The sequence below is a fragment of the Geospiza fortis genome, unplaced genomic scaffold, assembly GCF_000277835.1.
Source record: "Geospiza fortis unplaced genomic scaffold, GeoFor_1.0 scaffold167, whole genome shotgun sequence".
In the NCBI taxonomy this organism is placed as follows: Eukaryota; Metazoa; Chordata; class Aves; order Passeriformes; family Thraupidae; genus Geospiza; species Geospiza fortis.
In genome coordinates this window covers 3,029,251-3,043,880 of record NW_005054355.1, presented here as the reverse complement: position 1 = coordinate 3,043,880, position 14,630 = coordinate 3,029,251, and the positions used below count along the sequence as shown (strand labels likewise).

General features: G+C 35.8%; 1 protein-coding gene across 1 annotated transcript in view; it reads left to right on the top strand.

Moving 5' to 3' along the window:
• Positions 1–14,630, top strand: part of ADAMTS19 (ADAM metallopeptidase with thrombospondin type 1 motif 19) — a 129,610-nt gene that overhangs the window by 51,432 nt on the left and 63,548 nt on the right.

Sequence of the window (14,630 nt, the reverse complement as noted above, 5' to 3'; positions counted from 1 at the left end):
TAATTGGAAAATTTTGACTTCTACAGCCTACAGAAGAAAATTTGGTTTTGTTGGTGGGTTACATGTCTGTAAGTATGGCAAAACAGATCCTAATTAATTCTGAATTCCAATAAATGTGAAAAATCAAAGCAAAATAAGTAAATAGAATTTACCTCATATGTCATAAAACATCAAGTGAATTATGCATGCTTGGTGCGGTTTCTCAGGAATGTAGAATGCTGACTACACTACATGTGCTCAGTCATTTCATCCAGACGTTGCTGTTACAATCCTCAACTTTATTCTTTTTATATTATATTCAGTTCTAAAAATTATTAAACTTCATGTTTCCAGCAAAACTCTTAAGATGCTTGTTCTATCTTACCTTGCCTCTTGTCTTACCGAGTTGGAATATGACAAGACTCCAGTGAGACCAGAGAGATAAGTTTTCACATCAGGATATGCAAACTTTTTCTTTTCAGGCAATGTTGTAACTTCAGACACAAAAATTACTGGATTACAACACATCAGATTGTTTCATTTTCCAGTGCTTTATTTAAAGTGTTTAAAGCTTAATTAATCTCAACAGCAGTAGGGTGGCAGAGAATGAATCTGTCTGAATGGACTCTTGATTGCAGTTTCATAATCACTGAGCTTTTAATTAGTGACCCTTACATTGCTTAAAAAACAAGTCTTTTCTTCATTAAACGATTGATCAAGGACTTGATGCAGGCAACTCCTTTCTTTTCTTTATTTTATGTTATTTTACTTTGAAATAGTTAACCAATGTATTTAGAGAGCTGAAAGTGAAAAAAAGGTATTTTCTGTTTTGTTTTTCAGATTATACTACAGAGGTCACTTACTGCTTTCTTGCTAAGTATGTGTTAACAGTCTGTCTTAGGAAGCAGTAGGGCCTTTGAGTGTGTTTAGGAGGATGGGAAGACTAATTTTCATGTCTACATATAGTTTCCGATCTTTACAATGAAGTCTATGTAAATGTTAGATAGAGCTGAGAAAATCTATGACATTCGGTATTGAACTTCCATTAGCCTGTGGCTGTTCTATTTCAAGGTATATTTGAGGCTGAAACATGTTGCTCGTTTGATGTGCAGGATAAAATTGTGTATTTGTTGATAGTGTTGGTGTGGATGGTTGCCTTTGGTACTATTTATATAATAGCTGTTTATTTGTGTAATAGTTCTAAATAAAAAATAAATGCACTATTGTTAAGATAGTATTAAATGTGCAATCATTCCTCAGTCACTAAAGAAATAAACTTTTCCAGATAGTGTCTCTCTTGAAATATCTCTGAGGTTAGACATGATTTTTTTTCCTATATTGAAATAATAACTATTAGGTTAGACCTATATCTAATTCCTGTTGCACATTCCAGTTCAGATTTAGTTGTGCTCTTTCTCATTTAGTTGACATGGGATCATTGTTCTTAACATATATTTAAATCCAAGTGGATTCCGCTACAAGATCAAGCTCTGAACTTGGCTCTTGACTTGAGTAAGGGGTGGTGTAGTATGCCTCAATACCATCCACAGGCCTTTGTAGTTTCATATTCTTTCTGTGAAAATGCATTTAAACTTTTTCATTTTCTACAGATTATGCTGGTTTATCTCTAGGTATGTCTTTAATTTTATTTTATTTTCTGTTTAGTTTCAATTTATCTGAGGTATTTAAAATCCTTTTTCAAAGGAACTTGAAATATAGAGAGATGTACTATATGTAAGGATTTTAACATTGCACTGAATAGGATTCAAAATATTTATGTTTCAACCTAGAACTTCAGAATTTTATCCATAGACAAAATTCCTGTGTCCATCAGAAAAAGGTGCTCCAAAGTAAGGACAAAGGAATCCCATGTATTATATGGTGGATATTTACTATAAATAAAGAGAAGGAAATTGCAAGGTAATTATCACAGTAATTTATGTCTGTCTTATGAACAGTGTGTACTTCCAGATGCAGAAGTGAAAAATGAGTGAAGGCTCTGAGCAATACTGCCATGGTACACAAGAGATGCTCATGCCAAGGGGCATGGGCAGTGAGACACAAAGCAGAGGACAGAAGTGGGCACGGCTTACTTAGGATTACACAATTGTTTCACCAGGAGAAAATTTACCAGTTTTTGCTAATCAGATTGCAAAAGATAAAAACATGCGTGATTTAGAGACCCTCTCAATGCGTTAAACAGTGAATTGTGTTTTGTGTCACTCTATTCATTTAAATTGTTGAAAAACTGAATCAAGTCCAGTCAGCTGTGAGCACTTAAAAATATCTTTCTTTGTCTCCTGGATTTTACAACTTCACTACCCATCTTTTATGGGCTTTTTAAAATATGTAAAATATAAAATCATGTGGTTGGAGCTGTAAGCAATTGTGCATCAATAATAAGCTACTCTGTATGCTATAATACCAGTATATACCCTATGTTAGTTTGTATAAAGAATAGCTCTTCATTTAATGTATCATGCATACAATTAAATTTAAAAAATAAAAAAATAAAATCTTCTGTCACACATTACAAATTAAAGGGATTCAAAATATATGGTTGTAAAATAAGTAGTTGTTTTCCAGCTAGCATCCATTTTGCTCATATTAGTCTTGTGTTCAGCTCTTCATAGATATGCTTCTGTATAGTTTCTTTATCCCTTTAAAAGAAGCATTTGCAAAGTAATGCATGAATAGTCAGCTTTATATAGTGTTGTGCACTAGGGAATCCTGGTGTTTTTTAGTGGAAATGTTTTCAGAACAATGTTTTCAGAGTGGCAAGTAGCTCCTTGCAACTAATGCATCAGTTTCTGCATCCTGTAACTATATAATGGTGAGGGGAAAAGCAGTGTAATGGAGTTAGATTGTAAAAATCACATCTATTTGAAGGGTGGGATTTGAAGTCAGTAGTACATGAGTCCTTTAACTGAGGAGGAGACAAAAAGAGCTCCATATTTGTGGAGAGAACTGCAGATGATCTATTCAACTGCATCTAGATTGTCAAAACACAAGGAAAAGTGCTCCACAAACATCAGCAGAAGAGAACAGGGGGATAGGGCCAAGTCTCACTCTTCATTTGAATGTCTTTGGGAAGACTTTCAGTTTGAATCTGTTTCATAGCTCCCTTTTGTAGCGTTTAAGTGGCAACAAGGTTTTGTTTTTGTTTTTTTTGTAGCTTGTTTTGAGTCTATACTGAAGTTTTTATGTTCTCAGGGTGGTAGTACCCTACACTGAATAAAACATCAAGTAAGTCTTCCTTTTACTCTGATTGCTCAAGCAGGGGCTAATGCTGCATTCTAGTTCTCAGTTACCTTGCATCTTGCAGACTTTGCAAAGGTTATTTTGGGTTATAATGGGTACCCTGGGAGAAGAAAGACCTGATACTTTCAGTCTACTCACCTTGTTTTCATTGAAATCAAACTTCTGAGAATCATCCCAACAAACTCCAGGAATTTATGAAGTGAAAACAGTTTGCAAGAGCATTGAGACATGGACTTGAAGAAACTGATCAGATTGTGCCATCGATCAGTTAACACTGATTCTTACTGGGGCAGGATAAATGCTGTCATCATGTGTTTTAATACAGCATGAATCAACATAGCCTTAGTTATACCAGTGTAGACGAAATACTGGTTGAATATCTGCAGATAACAATAGTAATTTTAAATCAAGTTATTTTGGCTAAGAAGAGGTATGGTGGAAGACCCTTCTCAAGGTAGCTTTTCCTTTGTTCTCATTTACCAAAAGGTACTAACTAAGCTATGCATCCATATCTGGACCTTGTTTTCTTTATAAAGGAACAATTGACTATTCAACTCATATTTTGTAGAGTATATGCTAGTACTTTATGCTATAAACAGCCCCAAGAGCAGTCACTTTCTTATAGTGCATCTCTCAGTGAAACAAAGTAGTTTCACACAAAAATCTTAGATAGCATAAACTGCAAAAGCTTTGGCCATAGAATAGCATATTATACTAAAAGTCAAAGGAAAACCAGACTAATACCTCTTTCAATCCCACTAGCTGCCCCTTGTCTTGCATAAAAGAGAGCACCCCATTAAAAATGGGAACAAAAATCCTGACTATTTTCTTTACGTGTGCTCTCAACAACAGAAAAATAATCACTTTCGTATCACCTAAGTTGAGTGTATCCTAAAAACATGAGAGGTGTTTTACAGGAATCACTCTGGTTGCAGAAAATGAGGAAATGTTTTACTGTGCTAAAGCCGTCTGTGCCAAGGAATAATTTTATATTTCTGTAGCAGAGGTCATTTTCATAACATTGGTATAATAAAATAAATTACAAAAGAAAGCAAGACAGTCTTGTTTTCCTTAGTTTGTTGCAAGAATAAAAATAAATCTAAATAATGTATTATAGGGTGAAAATTATGTGAGCAATTTCACACTGGTCTGTTGCATAGGGGGTGGTACCAGCCACCTTCCCGGAAGAAGGCACCAGAAAGTAAGTTACAGGAGAATCAGCTTAATAGGGTATCAAGGCTGTAATTCTTTTAAGACCAGGAAAAACATCAGTGATGTATTTTGAGTAGATCAAGCTGGTATGGGGAATTGTTATTACAGAAGCCTGGGGAATATATTCAGGAGAAAAAAAGATTTGATGGAATGAGACAGGAGGTGAATTCAAAGGTGTTGCATTGTGTGTAGAGTACAGAATATGGGAGCAGCTTTAGCAGCAGCACACTTTATGAATGTCAGAACTGAAATCCAGATATCAGGAAGGCAAGAAGAGAGATAATCACTTGGGTGAATATTTTCACTACTTTGACAGAGTGACATAATTCTTAATTTATTCCAGTATGCATTTTACTCTGTGATGGTGATATAATTTGACCCTAGTGTATCAACTTGTGGACTCATAGTAGTCTAAAATATGTTAAAGTGAACTCACACTGCACAGCAGTGGAAGCAATTCTGAAAACTAATTGTACCATCTGGTGTTCCAGGACTACATTTAGTCATCACATTTTTTACAGGAAGAGGCAAACTTTTTCAGAGGCAGAATCAGAGATAAGAGAGAGTTGTAAACATACACCATTTTCATTAAAATAATAGTGCAATAAGTATTTTCTGCTTTTTTGTTTTTTCTATTTACAAATAACAGAGGACATTAAATCTTGAAATGACATATGCACTCAAGTTTTAAGGCCAGCGCAATTCTTTTAAGGTTGCAGAAATTATGTCAAGTGTCCATTTGGAAAATAAAGGGTGCCTCAGAATGGATCTTGGAAACTAGGGTAACTTTTAAAGCCCCTGCATAGTTCCCTGGAATTCTAAAACTTACATCAGCATTTAATCAACATACTGTTTCTGCGCACTGTGCTTCCTATTTCCTTAAGCCAGGACCCATGACATCAAATAATAAGGCCTTAAATATTTTAAAAGAAAATGTTGGGGTGTTTTTATGTATTCCAGACATTAATATATTTTTAATTGACCAAGCCTTTCTGTATGTTATTTTTATAAAAATATGTTTAAATAGTAATTAAATTAAAAAAAAAAAAGGTAACTTAAAAGCTGGCAGCAGCAAGAAAGCACCTGAGACAAAAGCTGTAACAAATTATTAGGAAGAGTTGTCTTCATCCAAAGAGGTCTGTTTCTCTTTCTTAGTAGTAGCAGGTGTTCATACTGTGATTTCCTATACAGTGGTATTCTAGGCAAAAATTTCACTTGCCTTTTTGGCACAGGTATGTTCCTTTGAATTCACACTAGAAACTTTTGTTCCTACTTCCCCTTTTACAGTCATATCCTAGGAGAAACTTCAGTTTACAAGCCTCCAAAATATTGGACTATAATTGTACTCCAGTGTACAATTATACTGGGCTAGAAAATGAACTCGTTGTCTCTTTTTCTTTAACTCTTTTTAAATACTTGTCCTAGTAAATCTGTGCCTTCTATTTTTGAATGGACAAATACCACATATAAATCATCCAACACTAATCAGGCTGTTTAAGCATGAAGGATTTGCTCCCATGTGTCAGGTGTTTTATTTGTAAAAAAATGTTCTAGAAAGAAAAATGCGGATTTCATAATACTTTTTTCCTGTTATCTGTTTTTAAAATGGGAAATTTGTTTTTAAATTATCTGAGGAATAATTTGTCTCTTAAAAGAACTTCAGAGAGAATTTTCACTTTCAAGACCTCCTCTACTCCTCTATCAAGTTTTTGTGTGACACTGTTAAACACAGATAGCTGCTTATATTTTCCAGATGTTCACAGTGGTCCCACTTGCTTTCTGATAGTTTCAAGAGCTACTACATGCTCTAAGATTAGTTTCCAGCAACTGAACAGAACTTGACTCAAGCTGAAAACAGCAAGAAAGAGAATATGCTTTAGAAAAGGCTAGTTCTGTATGGATGCTGTAAAGAACAGTATTTTTTCTTTTATCTTTGAAAGAATATCCTCTGTGGGTATTCTGAATTCATGAGGGTCAGAATTCTATGACGAGGTTCCATTAGATATTCCACACGATGAAAGTTTAATGTTTAAAATAAAGTGTACTTACCTGAAGACATTTGATATTGTGAGGGATTTTGATTTAACAGAAAATGATATGGCAATATACTGAAATCAATGCAAGCCATTGTGCAGCCATTGCAATACACCGTGGGATCACAGTACAAATCTTATTCTCACTATTGGCCCTCATATGCTCACTGTCATGATGCTGAGCATCCCCTGGGGCTGGGAAGGAATATGTGTGTAAAAGCCTGCTCAAGCCCACTGCTCTGTTCAAAGTTCATTTTGTCAGTTATTCAGTTTTTATACTCTCTTTTGAGCTGAGAGATATGCACTTACCCCTTTCTGGGCTGGCTAACTCAAGAAGCCATTCACACTCTTTTGATTAACTCAGGCATAAACATTTCCACAATCAGTTATTCCACTGAACTGATATAGGCATTTATCTAAAACTAGCTCTCCAGACCCTCTTGGGTTCAGTTTTCTTTGCAGCAGCTGTGATCAGTCATTCTTTGCTCAGCTTCATAAGTACATCACCCTTGCCACCACACCTCTTTTAGGCGTTTCCTGACCAGAAATCAAAAGGTAATTTTATTTCTTTAATAAACAGGTTTATTCAAGAAAATCAGTTTTAAAAAAGAAAAATGGAAGATAAACTAAAAGACCAAAAAGAGAAGAAAAAGAAAAGTGAATATATGTATGTGCTCAGAAGCGTAGAGATGGTCAAATGAATAAGATACAGCCTTCATAGCATGTGCATCTTGTAGCACTACACAAGTGTAGGTGTCAGTCTGGATTAGTGGGGCATGCAGTCACAAAGGTAAAGAAGAAAAAGGGAAGTGTATTCTTTGGTTTATGTATTTCCCAGTCATAGTGGTGATCTGTTTATACCAGTCTTTCCTTAGCGTCTGTGTGGGAAAGCCTGAAAGACTGCCAAGCAACATTGTCACATTGCCCACCTTTAAAGAAGATGGAATTGTAGAACAAGTTGTAAAACAGAAAGCAAATTTGAATTGTTAAAATTACTTCCTGCGGTATACTGCAGTGTTCACTGTCATCCATCTCACCATTTCGCAGAGTAACAAAGGCTTTTGTTGGTGTACATAAACAGTTTTATGGTAGGAAGCAGGCCCAAACTCATTATCTGGGGCATGTGATAATCATTCAAAGTAAGCTGTGTATCTGTCATGCCTATCCAATGCATCAGTGAAAAGCATATCCTCAAGATTAACTTATTTATGCATGTATTTGGTGAGAGCTGTTCTTGTGCTAAGCTTACAACCTGTTGCTGGCTCTTTAAGTAACAAACTTTCCCTTTACTAGGTGAGCCTCATTCAGTTTTGTTGCCAAATTAAGTGGGGTGTCTTCAAAGTCACATCTTATTTGATTGTATACAGCAATTCCATGAAGGTTTCATAAGGCACTCTTATAATTTACCCAGGTAATTTAGGGACTGAAAGTCTTTATTGTGTAAGTCTTAAAAATAGACATTTCTACTTCTGTCCAAATGTTTAATTTATAAATTTAGATCAAAATTCTTATTAATTTTATATGCCATGTAAAGCAAACACCTAGAAAAGTTGCTCATGAAAATTATGCCATGACAAAGTTAAAGTAAACTGTTTCAATTTCTTAGAAGATTGAGTTGCTTCTTAGAAAGGTTATGTTTGGTTTTTCTTTCATGTTCATAGTATGACAAAAAAAGAAGCAAAGAAAATTTTTATTGCGTAAAACTTCATATCCAATTGGTCATATTTTCTTCTGAGTAGAATCATTTAAGACCTCTTTAATACTAATTATATACAATCTATTCAAGTTGGGGTTTTTTCTCTTTCTAGATTACAGAAAGAAGGTGAAATGAGGAGAAAAGGAAGTTGTGACTTTCTCAAATTTATGGCTTTCAGCTTTTCTTTTAATACTATGGAGTTTCCTTTTCCATCTGTGTCTTTTCCTGTTCATGCATACTTTTATGGAAAAGTTTTCCACTTGGTGATGTTGCCTTTAAAAAAAGGGGGGGGGGGCAATTAAAGTATTTTAAAAGTATACTGACTGTACTCAGTGACAGTGTGTTATGGTGTTGAATATTTTCCTTTAAATTTTTAAGAAATTTTTGTATGTGCCTTATAAGTTAAAAAAAGATGACATGGGAATTATTTGTCAGTTTTTACTCTAGAAGAAAATATCCTTGAGTTCAGAGCTGCCTTGCTTCATAAACTATTTGGAAGTGGTAGCCTGCATATGCTTTCATATGGTTTGAAGCATCCTGGATAATTCAGTAAAAAAAACTGACAAAAAGAATTGTTTACAGATGTCAAGATACTGAAAAGGAAGTGAAAAAGAAGATGAAGCATAGACCAGGTAATGCATATTAAGAAAAGTACTAGTCTTCAGCCTGTATGTGTGAAGTCATGGGCATTGCTCCCACTGAGGAAGGAGATCAGAGAATGGTAAAGGCCTGTTCTCTGAAAATTTCAGAATTGTTAGGGTTGGAAGGGACTTCTGGAGATCGTCCAGTCCAATCCCCCTGCAAAAGTAAGTTCACCTAGAGCTGGTGAAAAAAGAAATGTCCAGGTGGATTTGAATGTCTTCCAAGAGAGAGACTCCACAATGTCCCTAGGCAGCCTGTTCCTGTGCTCTGACATCCTCAATGTAAAGAAATTTTTCTCATGTTGAGGTGGAATTTCTTGTGTTTTGGTTATGACCATTGCTACTTGTCCTGTCATGGGCACCATGGAAAAGAGTCTGGCACCATCCTCTTGGCACCTGCCTTTGACATATTTATATTCACTAATGAGATCCCCTCTCAGTTTTCTCTTCTCTGGACTAAACAGGCCCAGCTCCTGTGGTCTCTCCTCAGAAGAGAGATGCTCCAGATCACGAATCACCTCTGTTTCCTCCACTGGACCCTCTGCAGTAGCTCTTTGTCTTGGGCCCAGAACTGCACATGGCACTCAGGTGTGGCCTCACTCAAGCTGAGTAGAGGGGCAGGATTGCCTCACTCAGCCTGCTGGCAATGCTCTTCCCAATGTGCCCAGGATACCATTGGTCCTCATGATCAGCTGAGTAAACTGAATGTTAGGACTGAGCAGGAAAGAATAGAAAACCACGGAAAAATCATTATGTTGGTCTTCTATTATCCCATGGTGCAATAGTCATTTTAACTATAACCACTTTTGTCTGAAAGACTGTAGTAGTACAAGAGTAAGTAAGGTATGCAATGGGACATAAGATGTCAAATACACATTAATGGCCTCTGCCAGAGGAGTTGCTAAATTCACTAAATCTTCTCCGTTGATCACTGCAGTTGCTGACAGTTCTAGGAGGGCATAAATTACTTTTAATAGATGAATAGAGCTTTGTATTTGAATTAGAACACCCTCTCTGCAGTCTTCATAAAAGGAGAAATATGTACTGTTGTAGGCAACTACACTCTGGAGTTATTTGCCATGACACATTATAGACCCAGGTAGATGCAAGTAAGAAGGAATACCCAAATTCAGAGAATAAGTACTTTGCTGGCTGTAAAAGTTGACTGTACCGATGCAGCCAGCCTTTAGCTCAGGGCATCCCTACATCCCTTGTCAGCAAAGGCCAGGAATGGGCAGTGGGGAAAATTTACTTATTGTCTCCTCTGTGTATTCATCTTGGCAGAAATGTTTTCCATGTGGGCAGTATTTTAGAAGAAAATTAGTATCTTCCAGCACTTTTGCCATCCCATCCCTCTAGCAGCACCTTGGAGGCCTGTGGACCCTTCGGATGTTGCAAGAACTAAAACCCTAAAACTGTGTAAACACACATTCGGAATTTATTTTTGCAATTATGGCATGCATACATGCTCTCCATTTTTAGTCTTTTCCCCTGCTCAGGGGAAGTTAAGGATTAAAGTGCAGCAGTTTGTTTCAAGGTGTAGGAGTAAGCTTAATAGTCTATTCTGAAACATAAAATCACACACTTATTAGTACATATAAATTAGTGTAGTTATTGATGTTCTGCTGAAAGCATGGATTTTCTAAGATGTACATAAATCTTAAAATAACAAAAGACATGAATAAAATTTAAGTTATGCTTGGGAATAATGCAACAGAAGCTGATTTGATTGTATCCCATTATTTTTTCTGATGTCTTGAAGTGATGTGTGTTTGTGAAGATACCCCACACACACATATAGGTATATTTGCCCTCGCTGTTATATTGCTCACTTAAAAAGAGAGAAATAAATATTCCCGGACTTTGCATTTTGCATTTGAGACTTCTGGTTGTTAACTGTCTTGTTTTGATTACTGCTGTGGTTAAGAGCTGCTGATTCACAGACAACCGACAAAACTTGTTTTTCCTGGAAGTCATCTGTGACTCTCTTCACAACAGCTTGTGCTAACTAGACTTTGATTAGACTTTGAAGTGTCCTCTTGGTGGAAAACTTTTTTTTCCTGCTTTTTTAAAAAAAGATCTGCTTTTTTAGCAGGTCTACTAAAAAAATAATTTGTTAGATTAGTAATCAAGTGCAGTTAAATAATGATTTTTATGCATAAAAGCCCATTGATTTTCCAGTTCATTTAAAATATATTTTAAATATTATACCGTAAAATATTTATTTGTGAATCAAAAGCCAGATGTACTTGGGCTTTAAATTATGCTTCTATTGTAGTCCTTGTGAGTTTTGTGCATCACTGATAATTCAAATAAAGATCATGCTATTGGAAGTTCTGAATAAATGCATGGCTAATACCATGACAAAAAAATCTTTAATATCTTGTGAAACCAAGGAAGTTCAGAGGAAAATAAATGTAACTGGGATGAGTAAGTAATTTGGGTGGTTAGAGTTCCAGAATATTAACTCTGTTTTTACAGTGCTCACTGTAAAAGGAAAAGAACCATTTTCTAGCCTTTTAGAATGCAGTATTACAGCCATACCTATGTGTTTTATGGTCACTGTAAGGAAGACGATGTTTGTAAGCTTGACTGCATGTCTCTTACTGTGTTTCTGTTTGGGGTTTGTTTACTGTGGAGTTTTTGTTCCTGGGGGCAATGCTGACAATTGCCTTTTTAACATAGGTAGGGGATTTATGTTCAAGGCAGCTGGCCATGCATGAATAGGTAAAGCTAACAGACTTGTTCAGACACTTTAGCTGGTGAGGTGTTAAGTGTAACATCCCTGTCAGATGAACCAGCACTTTTCGACAGAAATGGTGTAGATAGGTGCCTAATTTGAAAGAATAAGTAGGTTGATGATTTGATGAATATGTTCATTAACAAACAGGAAAATTTATCACAGTTTGTAGAATGAAACACCCCCGACTAAGGGTAGTACTAATAGCAGGAGTAATAAACTACTGCTGTGACTTGGGGAAAAGTTCCACTTTTTTGAAGCAGCATTTATTTCATTTGGATTTACATGTTTGATAAAAAAATGTAGTCCCTTATGCTCTTCTTCTCAGGCGCAAAGCTACAACTTTACTCTTCTAATTGATGTGGCATGTATTTTTTTCTGGATTAACTTGAGGAAAAGTTATCCACAGAGAGAAGTAATTTGAATGTATTACATTTGATTCATGTGTTCAATCAAGTTTTTTTTTTGTTTCATAGCTTTTTATAGATAAATAATCAGATCCTTCCTTATATTGCCAGTGAGATAAAGTTACTGATTTCTAGCTAATACTTTTCAGATACTAAGTGTTTTAATTTGAAACAGTGTGTTGAGGCTAATGGGTTTCACTAGGAATATCTTAATCATAACAAGGGAACAATTGTTCATTGACCTTTTATTGTTTTGGGGTTTTTTTTGTTGTTGGTTTTTTTTCTTTTTTTTTTTTTTTAATGTGGATTTAACCTTGGAGCAGTTCCAGCTGTGTTAATAAACCTCAGGAAGCTTCACTGAACATAAATATATTTTAAAAAATTCGGTCTTTTACCTAATACATAGACAACTAAGCAAGAGCAGCTGCTTACTGAAGTCAGTTTCTGTTTTACTACATATGAAATTCATAATCAAAAACAAAACATGAAACTAGTTCACAGCTAGTAGTTGGCTGATATACACTCAGTAGTTGCTGTTGAATCTGGCTTGCACATAGGAGGTTGAATTTAGTTAATAGGGGAGAAGTCATAAAGCATTAATTGCTTTTGATGCTTTCAGACATTTCTAAAATCAGCAATCTAATTTAATCTCAATGAAATTTAAATCTTATGTTTTATCTGCCAAACTTATAAAATTCAAACATAATCAATTTTCTTCAAAGAATTCCAAGTATGAAAACATTTTGGTCATATGTCAGGATATATATGAGCATTACTTGAGTATTATATGAATATTATATGATCAATATATGAGTATTATTGAAAATTCTTAATAATGCTGACTACTTCTTTTGCAGAATAGGTATGAAATGGAAACATTTGTAATTCCTGGGGAGTAAACGGGAAGGGGGGGCAATCAGAATAGTGGACAGCAACTGGTGGTACTCATGTTGTATGGAAAAACTGCCAGTTTAGAGGGAAAACCTGCCATTTTAGAGGGACACAAGTATAAATTGCTGCATGACATTGATACTATATGGTTTGGTGTTTTTTTTGGTTTTTGGAGTTTTTTTTGTGTGTGGGGGGGGTTTTTTTTGTTTGTCTGTTTTTGTGGGGTTTTTTTTGTTTGTTTGGTTTTTATTTCATTTTAGAGTTTAGAAGAAGGTTAGGGGATTTCTTTTCCCTTGAGAAAGCTAGAGGTTATCATACAGTTTTCTGTTTGTACTGAGCATCATCAGGAAGAGGGAGGTTTGGGAATTCTCTTTCTGTAGATCCCGGCAATTAAGTTTTATCCAACTGAGAATAGCCATCAACACTGTCATGACTGAGCTTCAGATGGCAACTAAACACCACCGAGCTGCTCGCTCTTTCCCCACACAGTGAAATGAGAGGAGAAAATTGCAAGGGTAAGAGTGAAAAAAGCAATGGGTTCAGATAAAAATAGTTTCCTAATTGAAATAAAAATAACAGTAAGAATGATAGCAATAATGAGAAGGAAAATAACAGAGATAAGTAAATGCCAGGCAAGATGATGCTGCTGAAAACAACTGCTTACCACCAACCAACCAAAGGCTGGCCAGTTCCTGAGCATCAGCCCCTTGGCAGCCTCCTGCCTCCTCTTTTTGCTGAGCACAGCCCTACAGGGTGTGGGATATCCTCCTCAGCTGGGGTCATCTGTGCCGCCTGTGCCCCCTGCCAGTGTCTGCCCAAGTGATGCAGGAGGAGAGGCCTTGAATCTGTGTAACCACTGCTCAGCAACAAGTAGCACCTCCCTGTGTTACCCTCGCTTTTCTCACACAAACCCAAAACATAGTTCCTTACCAGCGACTGTGTAATTAACTCTATAACAACCAAAACCAGCAAGAAAAGTGTTTCTGAATGTTTTGCCTTATAATAAAGGATCACTCCCAGCACTTCAAAATGCAGTACTGGGTTTTGTCTATGGCAAGAGTGATTTTTCTATTTTATTGGACCAATTTTTAAGTTCACTGATGATGGCTGAAATCAGGACCCTGGTCACTTCTTCTGGTATTGTTACCAGAAGAAGCTTCAGCATTAAAAGTCCAAGCTCCAGCACTAAAAGTCTTTCTGTCTTTTTCAGTTTGGTCATCAAATCATAACAGAGGATGCATATATTTGTGGAACTACAAGGCACAAAATTTTAGAAATATTCTTATATTATAGTTCAGTCATTGCAACAAAACGTTTTTGAAATAAAACACTACATTTCAGAGCATTTCTTCTCTGTTTTTTATTCAAGTTAGTATGAGTGATATCTATATTTAGCATGAGGTCTCATTCAAAGGACTACATTTTTTTTCCTGACCAGATTTTGCTTTTTCTTTCATATCCCAGATGGCTATTCCCTATTTTGGAAACAAATAGTAAAAGTCTAAATACTCTGCCTTATTCAAATTTTATTTGGCATTGTTTTGTTCAGTCCTGGACACCATTTTTTGTCAAAAGTTCTGTGTCCAAAAGCTTTCAGCCAGTTCTTTTGAGGGCAATACTCAAAAGTTGGCAGAATAGTGATGGGCTTACTACTACTTGTGGGTGAGGTGTTGTGCTCACAGACTGACAGATATTTGGACTGTAAGAAGAATGGCTTATCTTATTAAATTGGAATGATAATTATGACTGAATTTCAAATACTGTCAAACA